At 33.3% G+C, this 12,180-nt stretch overlaps 1 pseudogene; it reads left to right on the top strand.

Moving 5' to 3' along the window:
- Window positions 1–2,175: 2,175 nt before the first annotated feature.
- LOC130501084 (leucine-rich repeat extensin-like protein 4) lies at window positions 2,176–5,035 on the top strand (annotated as a pseudogene).
- Window positions 5,036–12,180: the final 7,145 nt, after the last annotated feature.

The following is a 12,180-nucleotide window of genomic DNA, read 5'->3' as shown; positions in this document are numbered from 1 at the left end:
GTCCTGATAAAATGACCGGTTAAGAAAGTAGTATTATTATTTGGAACTTTCTTTTGCTAGAGTATGAGTAAATTTATTATTTTCAGGAAATATCTTCTTTTGACTCAAATACCACTATAAAAAGTTTTTTTTTTCAGATAGCATTTATTAAAATTTAAAAATATATGTATCTTCTAATAATTAGATTATTAAAGAATTTTGAATACGAAAACTTTTTAAAGTTTGTAAATATAATTATACAATAAATATTGGATTTGAATTTATGGTTCAGTAATTACGATTTAGAATTTACTATTATTTAGAGGGTGAATATGAGACAAAATTGTATGGTAGTTTAGTTTTTTATTTTTTTAGTGAATGGTATTTTCTAATTGTTTTCTTTTCTTTTCTAATTGTTTCCTTGTATACACTATTAAATTTGTCGTAAAAACATTTATAAGTGCTATATAATTTTGTGTTCTTTAAATTGTAACGCAGAAATATTAGTATGTGTGAATTATTTTTTCGATAGACCCATTTTCTTATCCAAATGTTTTGAGATTTTTTTTATCAGCAAAATGTTTTTAGATAGACAGAACTTTTAATATATGCAGAAAAGGTTTAAACAAAAACTCATGTAACATTTCGCTCGAAAATTACTAATCTCTGAAAATGTGCCTTGATTCTTTGATACTTGGTTTGTAATTCTTGTTATTAGTTTTTGGCATGAAAAAATCTTGTTATTAGTTTGAACTTTTATTTTGTGAAGATAAAAATAATGCAAGGAATTTGTGAAAAAATGATATTCAAACAAATTATTCACGACCAATAGTATCTTAGATATTAACATAAATCTAAGTGACAAGACGCCACACCAACATTATAAAGCATATTCATAATTCCGGATAACAAATAACCAACTGCTTAATGGTTTTTTAGTTGTTATCCGTTGTCAATTATTTTTGAGTTCACATACGTCCAAAGCGGCCATACTTTGACGGAGAAATCATCGAGGTCTCCTGAAAAACAATAAAAATAATAATCATAATAACCATACTAAATATAATGATAGATGATACTAATAATAATAGTAATATTTTGCTACAAAAAAGTTTAACGAAACCCGTGATAGCGGAATATCATATTTGGCAAAATAATTATTGATATCACTAAATATTACCGGCAACGGACAAATGACATTAAGTGTAAAATACTAAATAGCTTCACGATACGCTCATGACCACCGACTCTTCCCTTAACCACCTCTCCTTTCTAATTATTTTGCATTATTATGTAACTGCTTCTTTTATTATAAGTTAGTCATATTTTTAAAAAGAAGTAGGAAACACCAAACACTAATTAATTATAATTAATATAATTGTCAATGACATTATGTTTGCTTCCGTGGGATTGGTTCGTATGTAGTTTTCACATCTCAAAGAATAAAACAGGCTCAAAAGCTGGCAAAAGCTTCGTCTTTGTTGGCGTCTACATGATCATACCAGACGTTTACCGGCCACATACTACTACCATATGATATGAATAAGGAACCGGAGGTGGAAAGAGAGAACCATTCATAAACAGAAGAACCGGAAAAAAGTGCACAACAACTATACACAGCTAATACTTGATACAAATCGATGAAGGCATATTTAGCGCCAAACCAACATGATGAATAACCTTTTTTGGAATATCTCTTTTTTCAATAACTTCAAAGCATAATGTTTGTACAACATGTTATATTTTGTTTTGTTTGGCTCTAAAAAAAAAGGAAAAGAATAGTCAAATCGTTCATCTTCCGCTTGTATTATTTCATCTTCCGAATGAACTTTTTTATAAAAACAGAAATTTTACTATATACTACTCTATACCTTTTTGTCGCCAAAAAACTATATACTGTAACCCTTTTAATAACACACTGTTATACGGCTAAATTTATGGTTAAAATAAACAAATCAAATTATAAAAATATCTGAATCGTAGTATATCTATAGAACAAAAAAAAATTAAATACCAAACCAAAAAATTGAAGAACCATGATATTTGGCTTACTATTTATGACTAAAGAAATTCGTAGCGTGTTACAAAGAAAAAAAAGAAAAAAAGAAAGAAAGAAAGAATAGACTTCGTAGCAGATAACAGCTGTAATGAAAGGAAGAAAATATAAAATAAACATAAAAACAAGTATATAACGTATACTTTTGCAACCTAGGAAGAAAGAAGCTAAGCAAAAATCGAATCTCACACCTCATTCACACTCTCTCTCTCCTTCACAAAACTTCTATCTTCTTCATCTTCTTCCTCATTCTCTCTCTCTTTCTCTTTCTCTTTCCTTTAACCCTCGCAGATGTCTTGTTGTGTGGTGGTGATATGAAGAACACCACTCAATCTCTCCTCCTCCTTCTCTTCTTCTTCTCCTCTTTCCTCTTCTCTGTCCATTCTCTCTCCATTTCATCCAATGCTCCTCTCACCGACAACGAAGTCCGATTCATCCAACGCGACAGCTCCTCTACTACCGCGACGAGTTCGGCGACCGTGGCGAGAACGTCACCGTAGATCCGTCTCTCGTCTTCGAGAATCCAAGGCTCCGAAGCGCTTACATAGCTCTCCAAGCTTGGAAGCAGGCCATTCTCTCTGATCCCAACAACATCACCCTCAACTGGATCGGATCCAATGTCTGTAACTACACCGGAGTGTTCTGCTCCCGCGCTCCGGATAACCGCCGGATCCGTACCGTCGCCGGGATAGATCTCAACCACGCCGATATCGCCGGTTACCTACCCGAGGAGCTCGGCTTGCTGACGGATCTCGCCTTGTTCCACGTCAACACGAACCGTTTCTGCGGAACGGTCCCGCGCAAGTTCAAGCATCTCAAGCTTCTCTTCGAGCTCGATCTCAGCAACAACCGGTTCGCAGGGAAGTTCCCGGGTGTGGTTCTTGATTTGCCGTCGTTGAAGTTCTTGGATCTCCGGTTCAACGAGTTTGAAGGTACTGTCCCCAAAGAGCTCTTTAGCAAACCGTTAGATGCGATTTTCATTAACCATAACCGGTTCCGGTTTGAGTTACCCGATAATTTCGGAGATTCCCCGGTTTCGGTGGTGGTTCTAGCGAATAACCGTTCCATGGTTGTATACCGTCGAGTTTCGTTGAGATGAAGAATCTTAACGAGATTATTTTCATGAACAATGGGTTGAACTCTTGTTTGCCTTCGGATATCGGGAGGTTGAAGAACGTGACGGTGTTTGATGTTAGCTTTAACGAGCTTGTGGGCCGTTGCCGGAGAGTGTCGGCGGGATGGTGTCGGTGGAGCAGTTGAATGTGGCTCATAATCAGCTGTCCGGGAAGATTCCGGCGAGTGTTTGTGAGCTTCCCAAGCTTGAGAACTTCACTTACAGCTACAATTTCTTCACCGGTGAGGCTCCTGTGTGTCTCAGGTTGCCGGAGTTTGATGATAGGAGAATTGTTTGCCGGCGGTCCTGCTCAGAGGTCTAAGGAGCAATGTGCTGCGTTTTTTGTCTCGACCTCCGGTGGATTGTGAATCTTTCAAGTGTGGTCGTTCTGTTTCACCACTTCCTCCGATTGTACCTCAATTACCTCCGCCGCCTCCACCATCACCAGTCTATTCTCCACCACCACCACCTGTTTATTCTCCTCCTCCACCACCACCTCCTGTCTATTTCCCCTCCACCACCACCACCACCACCGCTCCACCACCACCTGTTTATTCTCCTCACCGCCACCACCACCGCCGCCTCCACCACCACCTGTTTATTCTCCTCCTCCTCCACCACCGCCACCACCACCGCCCCACCACCAGTTTATTCTCCTCCTCACCACCACCACCACCGCCGCCACCACCTCCACCGCCACCTGTCTACTCTCCACCGCCACCACCACCACCGCCGCCACCACCGCCGCCGCCTCCACCAGTTTACTCTTCACCACCACCACCGCCAGTATATTCACCTCCGCCACCACCACCGCCAGTATATTCATCTCCACCACCACCAGCACCAATTTATTGCACTCGCCCTCCACCACCGCCGTGTCCCTCACCTCCACCACCGCCAAATCACTCACCTCCACCACCGCCACATCATTCACCTCCCCACCATACTATTACAGCTCACCTCCGCCACCACCACATCACTCATCCCCTCCACCATACTACTACAATTCACCGCCACCACCGCATCACTCACCTCCTCCACCATACCACTACAGTTCACCTCCACCGCCGCATCATTCATCTCCTCCACCATACTACTACAATTCACCACCACCACCACACCACTCGCCTCCTCCGCCACCAATGTATCCTTCCCCACCCCACCACCACATTCCCCACCACCGCCTCCTCATTATTCCCCTCCACCACCTCCACCTTGTATTGAACCACCACCACCCCCTCCTTGCATAGAGTACTCACCTCCTCCTCCAGTTTACAGCTCTCCGCCTCCGCCATCAGTTCATTACAGCTCTCCGCCGCCACCATCAGTCCATTACAGCTCACCACCGCCACCGACAGTCTATTACAGCTCTCCGCCTCCACCGCCGCCTTCTCCTGAATATGAGGGGCCACTACGCAGTGATCGGAGTATCCTATGCTTCTCCTCCACCTCCACCCTTCTATTGATTCTTGACAGGTAAACCTAAATACAAACACGATGTTGTCGTTTCCAGTTACTCTTATGTAAGATTGAAAATCTAAAAACCGTCATTGTTCATAGATTGTTTACAGAGACTAAGCGAGTGAATCAAGATTGTCTTAGAAGATTTATTTGATGAAAATAAGAACAAAAAGAAGAGAGATTATTATGGTTTCCAGGAAACAAAAAAAAGTTGTATGTATAGAGGGATGATGATATAATCGGAGCAAACATCTGCTCCATTGTTTTTCAATTTGTGAGATTAATTTTATTTTTGTGTTATTTTTCATAGTGAAACTCAGCCACATTTTTCTCTTTTGTTTTTTGTATTTGATCTTATCAGACGAGCCGTAGAGGCTTATTACATTTTTTTTTTTTCATTTCTCAATCGATAGAGTTGCACCATATACATTGCGCGCATTCGTCTTTGTTTAGTGAACACGCATGTCTAACTGGCCCTTAGATTGCAAATATAAACTTTTATCCAAATTTTTCTCAAAATATTTATGGACTTTTAAAACTCTGACAATAACCAGAATTTCATTCTATTCCGTCTTTACTGCACTAATAATAAGCTCATGTAATAAGTAATAACCAACTCATAATAAAAATAATAAAAGAAAAATGAGAGGAATAAGAGCCTTGATTAACGCAAAAATTTCAGTAAGAGCCCTATTGACTTGAACAAAGAGAAAATATTTTAGTCAAATTTGAATCCTTAATTTGTGGGTCGCTGCAATTCCTTACACTTTTTCTTTGTTTTATTTTAAACCTTTTTTGTTGTATTGAAAATTGAAACTGCATTATTTAAATACTCAAAAGAGGGAAAATAAAGACACGGTAGAATTTCTGCCGACAAAACAGAAATATTTGTATCCGTCATTTCAAAGATTTCATGCGTCAGTTTTTTTTAAAAAAATTTGGATGTATATATCGTTCTAAATTTCTAATACATTTGTACTCTACGAGTTACATTGATTTTTAATAATATATATATTTTTTTTTTTGGTGGTAAAACAGAGTATAATATAGAAAAATCCTGATAAATGCCGGTCGAATCGACTTGTGCTATTTCTGGAAAACTTTCAGCCATGTCGTCGACAGAAGAACAATGTTTTTTTCTGTCTGAGTCAAATCGGTCACAATAACATGTCGATGTATTAGCTGTGTCCTATGCGAAAACTTGTAGCTATTTCTTTGTAAAAATACAGTGTTACTAGTACTATTTATCTAGCCTTACAAAATGGATTCTTGTAACTATTTCAAGATGACATGTTTTTTTTTTTTGAAACAGATGACATGTTGCCGTTAGATAATTTTGGTAATTCTATTGTGATATGAACACATCATAGTTAGTTTATTTTTTTGAATTTTCTTAAAGAAGCTTCATGAATAGTCAAGTTAGTTCTTATAAGTTTAACGTGTATAACTTGCGAAGGCATTATATAGATTTGAGTGGGTGAGTTTTAGTAGAGCGTGGACAAATATTTTCACCACATAGAAAGGGGACCGAGTCCGACAAAAGGATGATGTCTTCACGGAGTGGGGCTGACAAGTCTGTACTTTTTTCTTATGCACATATGAATTACCATATCTACTTTTTATTTATTAAAACTCACCTCTCATTTCATTTCCAAAATTTAATGGATTTTTTTTTTGATTAAAAAAATGGATTTCCACTATTCAAAAACCAAAATAGAATTCTATTTTCTTTAACGTGTAAAGAAAAAGTCGTCCAAACTATCGAACTTTATTGGAATTTAATGCTCTTTAATACAGTTGCAACTTGCAAGTTAGTATTTTCTAGTGACTTTTTTGTGTTTTTAGCTTTTAACTGTGAAAATGATACTATCCTATAATGTTATCTGCAACACACTCTATTTTAATTTAAAATAAAGTGAAATAGAGTATCTAGTAAAAATATTCCAATCTAACTTCATATATCATTTTGTACTAAAATCTATTCTGTAAATAGAGTAATCTATTTTTTATCTATTTATTGTTTCATTATATAATGAAAACTCATATTCTCTTTTACTTTATTTTCAAGAAAAAATGAAATTTTACATTAAAAATGCTCTAAAACTTTATTGAATTATTTAGAAACATCTCTTAGAAAGTTAGACTATAATCCCAAAACAAAAGAAAATCTCCGTACTTATTTTTCACACTCTAATATTTGGATAACATCACACAAATTAATTAATTTAAAAAATAGATAGCTAAAATATAAACTAAAAGTAATACAGCAAATCATAAAAGACTGTAAAAATATTTTCAATAATTAAAGTTAATCAAAAATAGATACATTCTCTAAATATCTACATTATGAAATGGAGTGACTGGGTGAGTACTATTCTCAGTACAGAGTAAACAGTACAATATTATATTTTGAAGTTTTTTTCTTTTGTCAACGTTGTTTCTTTTTCTTTTCTAATTTGCAAAATGATCGATATGTTCCTAATTTTTATTTATTTATCAAAATTTCTAGTTTTCTAGATATAACGCTGTTCTATAAAATATTCAAAGTATATTCTTTTTTATATGCCAAAATAACAAAATTCAAAAGTATGTCTTCAGAATTGTTTTCCAGACAAAAGGAAAAACAAATGCATATATATTTCCACTAATTAAAAGACATAACAGAGTTTTCTGCTAGGAAAAAATGAGAAAAATTTAGATTTTTGGTTTCTCTTCAAATGAAAAAGAAAAAATTTTCTGTAGGGAATCAATGACATGAGTTAGTATGCTAGACAGAAAGTCAAGTCACTACTGGTGGTGGATAAACAAGTATCAAAATGCAAAAGAAGTGAACACGGTGTTTGTAGTGTATGCATTTGTTAGATACCAGACAGTTGTTGGTGCGATGAGCTTGACTTCTTGAGACCATCTGATGAGTGCATCAGCAAATGATCATAGAATTTATAACTCTTTGATACTATACGGTAAGTGCATCACCAGACAGTTATCCAGCTTTCTAACTTATTCATCATATTGTTTTGATTCTTTAAAAGGTCAGATCAAAAATACTTCTACGACTGATCCAAATGATCATAGAATTTATAACTATTTGATACTATACGACTTGCTCTCACAAACCTAGTGGAATTAAGTGATTCCTCTAAACGATTTATAAGACGGGAGGTGGTTCGATTAAAAGCCGAGTGACTATTTCAAACAAAAAAATCCCCTATATATTAATCCTGAAGCATTGCAACATTATTTAGTAGCCACGTGTCATCATGAGAATTATTCTCAGAATTATTAGAGAAATAGGTTGGTCCATCTACACATATATTATAGTTTTTATTAAATAACTATTAAATTAATTATTAATATACAAAAAATATTCTCTATTCTTTCCTTAAATAAAAGCTACGGAACTTCCTAATATGATTGACATATATATCACCATTAATGATTATGAATAATAAAGATTTGATAATAATTTTTTATCCTCTATTACTTTTCGTTTAATTTTATTTTTAAAATAAATTAAACAATCACATTAAGCATATAATAAAAAATTATATTTTTTCTTATATGTTGTATTTCGAATTTTTTAAAACGAATATAAATTACTAAAAGTGGTACAAGCCTCACATTGAAAATTTGTGATCAATGATAATTTTTTTTCAGTTCAGCCCATTGTTTTTAATGGTCCTTGAAATTTTTTAATGATTAACTAAATAAATCACGTAAATAATAGAAAGTGTTTTGGTTTAAAAATTGTTGCATACCCAAAATCAGTATGAACCAACGTCACGTTCATTTGTAATTTGGTTACAATAAAAATATATGGTTGGGAAAAAAATCCGAATCCAAATAACCGAACCAAATCCAATCCAGAAAATAGTATAGAATTTTAATCAAATTAGTTAGATATATGAACATGTTTAAAATTTTGGTATCTAAAAAACCAGAACCGCCCGATCCGGACCAAAATATATTGGGTATCCAAGTATATTCGAACCAAATTTATATACTTAAATATATTATTTAAAAAAAATTAATATCTAAAAAAAATATACAAAATACTTAAGATGTTTTTAAATTGTCCAAAATACTTAGAAATATATAAAATAGTAAAAATTATATATTTAAAATAACTAAACATTACTCAAAATATCAAAATACTGAAAATATCTATTCATTTTCTGTCCAAATATTTAAGTTAAACCAATTTTTATGTTAAGTTTAAGTATTTTGGTATACATTATTCAAATTTATATGTAACATATTATTTTTATTTTTATGTTTTGAGAAATTTAAAATATATATGAACTTTAAGTTTTTAAAATATTAAATGGATTATCTGAATCTAAGCCCAAACCGAACATATAAAAATACGAACCAAATTTGTAAAGATCCAAACCGAACCTAATCAAACCAAATGATACCTATACACATGCCATCCCTAATCAAATGTAAAAAAATTATTGATAACAAAAATGTATTATTTATTTAGATACAACATATTTTTAAAAAAGTTCACCCCGCGCAAGGCGCGGGTTATCATCTAGTTACATAATAAAAACAATACAAAATGTATAATAAAACAAAGGTAGTTGTGGAAGCCCCCTTAGTCCAGCGGTTTGACTAAGGGTTCAATTGCTTCTACACCCGGAAGTCTGGGGTTCAAACCCCAGAAACTACAAAATTATGCAGATTATGGAGAAACATGTTACAGGAGATCTTTAGCTTGATGCTGGGCGTACTATCGAACATTGATCTCATAGGACGGCTCAGAGTGGTGCAGTCAGACGTGTATTCTCACATGTTGGTAGAATTGTCGGCTGTAAAATCGTCTTTGTAATATTCTCATCGTTGTAATAGCATAATTAATCGATAATAATCGATTCAGACGTTTAAAAAAAACAAAGGTAGTCTTTTTTGTCAGCAAAACAAGTGTATATGGGCTTTTTGGAGTTTCATAAGCCACATGAATTCAGACTAATAAAAACCACTATAATAGTGTAAAACCTCTGGTAGAAATATCTATACATATATCGCCAATCACACTCCCAGTTCCCTTAGATGTTTAAATCTGCTAATATCTTATATATAAAGTATTGCATTTTGACGTTTTTAAAAAATTAATTAGTCATTCGCAAGTATTTTTTTTCTGCCCTCTCCAAAATGGCATAGTTCACGAGTTTCTTATAGATGTTTGGTTAGAAAAATCCAAATATGTCTATTTGGAAGTAGACCTTAGCCGATAAGACCATAATCATTTTCAGTCTTGTTTTTCATTTCCATCGCTTTCTTTACGTTTGAAAAGGAAGTTATACTTAATATGTATTCGAATAAAATCAATTTGTAGCTGAATATTTAGCTAGTAATAAATCAAGACATTCAAGTATGTATGGGTTATTTTAAATTATTGCTAGCATATCTAATTTGGGGCATGGTTTAACTACTGGATAAATGAATCAACTACATTTCCTTCAAACCGTTCTGCTCCAATCTGACAAAGATCGTGACGATGTTGCCGTTTTTTTCTAGTTACTTTGATGAGTTATTGTCCTATATGATATTTTGTTTTCACATTTTTTCTTGATTCTGTAATCTCTGAACTGCAAAGTTGTTTGGTTGGCTCGAAAGACTAGAAAATGACTACTCATAATTTGATATATCAATGAATAGAATCAATGAATAGAAAATGGACTACAAGGACCACCAAAAGGGACTAATAAAAGTAAAGGTTAAACTAATTGCCACAAGGAATCTCCCAAATCTGTAAGATATGAAATCTTTACATCACCAGAGCGTTCCTACGAAAAAGAAATATGAATTTGAACAATTATAAATTAAATTGTTTTCCCCTTTAATTGCGACTGAAAATTGGATCGTATTTAAGACTTAAATAAGAAAGCTGGACAATTAGGTCTAACTACTGCCCCATGTGCTTTGCACATAGTTATGGACATTAATGGATGCATCGATATACCTAAGAAGGATTTGTGGAAGGTATATATGAAGAATATCAATACAGGTTGTCATGGGAACAATTAAATTAAAGTAATAATACCATCTACATATATGTTATAGAAGTGATCCCCTATATATTATTTTAGGAGCACTATTAGTATTTAACCTTTATGTCATGTGTTATTATCAAAAATGCCATTTCCAATGTGGCAACACCACAATCACTCTCACACCCTATATTTAAAAACCCTCTTTTTATTAGCTTAATTACATAGACTGCCATTGTTCATTTAATTTGACAAAAGTATTGTTGTCCTGTGATATACTATAATGTCCTGTTGATATTCTAATCAACTGATTCGATTTGGGATACAACCATTAACATTAGGCGCGTACCATTCAACACTTACGACCAGTTTTAGTTTCACTTACGAGTACTTATTTTAACAGACAAAATCGTATATGCATATACTGAGAAAATACGTAAGTGGCATTTGAAAATCTGAAACACGTGTCATATAATATCAATTAACTAATTTTTATTATAGTATTTTCACTATAATAACCAACTTGAATCGACCACCTACACTAAAAGAAATATGAAACATGTATTGTATAATATAGTGATATTACCAACTTGATAGGTACATGTTAATTTTGGTTGTTGTTGACAATACCGGAGTTTCCAAGTTTCTTCTAACTAGCATGTTCTCAGGTCTATGATATACTATATTTTATTTTGTCACCATAGTTTGGTCTATGATCATTTTTACATAAAATCAAGAAAGCATAATATAATGGTGTGATGCTGATAATTTGTATTCATATAATTAAATAGTTTGAAATTAATAGTTCTATTTATAAACATTATCAAATTTTATACAAGGCATTTAACCAGTGATTATTCCCTCATTATTTGTTATATAATGTAAGTGTAACAAAATACATGACGTAAATTACAGTTTTTACTATCATGTATACAAATCAGTAAAATCAAAATGACAGTATTTTATTATCATCGGTTTCTAATTCGTTATATATAACAATTTTTACTATAATTATATTGGGGTTTATGCAAGTCATTTAATAGAGGATCTTCATTATTGGTTGTAAATTTTATTCCTTTTTTACATAAGTGTACAGTTGCTACGACAACTATATATTCATAAATTTTAGGAGTATGATTTCTAATTTACTTAATTGAGCAATTCTATTCCTTTAATATGGCAATTTGATGAATTTGCTCAGTTAATTTTTGTCAATCAAGATTAATTTGAATACATTTAAATACATGTAATGAAATTAAATTCCGGCAATAATTAATGTAATATTTTTTTCATATACACAATTGTTATTCATTTCGAGTATCATGGCAAGTTTACATTTGTAGTGGAGCGCAAGTTACGTCAAATTACATTGTCATTATGGCCGGAATATTATAGATTTGCTTGACCAATACAATAGTTGTTGATTTCGTAGATTACGGCAAGTTTACATTTATAGTGGAGTGCAAGTTATGTCAAATTAATTTGAGAATATTACAGTCATTATGGCGATTTGGTTCTTTTTTCTTAACTCTAGACGAGTATCATCGACTATATAACCAGGATTACTGACCTCT

Source organism: Raphanus sativus, unplaced genomic scaffold (genome assembly GCF_000801105.2).
Source record: "Raphanus sativus cultivar WK10039 unplaced genomic scaffold, ASM80110v3 Scaffold0095, whole genome shotgun sequence".
Lineage (NCBI taxonomy): Eukaryota > Viridiplantae > Streptophyta > Magnoliopsida > Brassicales > Brassicaceae > Raphanus > Raphanus sativus.
Note: the sequence above shows the minus strand (reverse complement) of the source record. Positions and strands in the feature narration are given on the sequence as shown.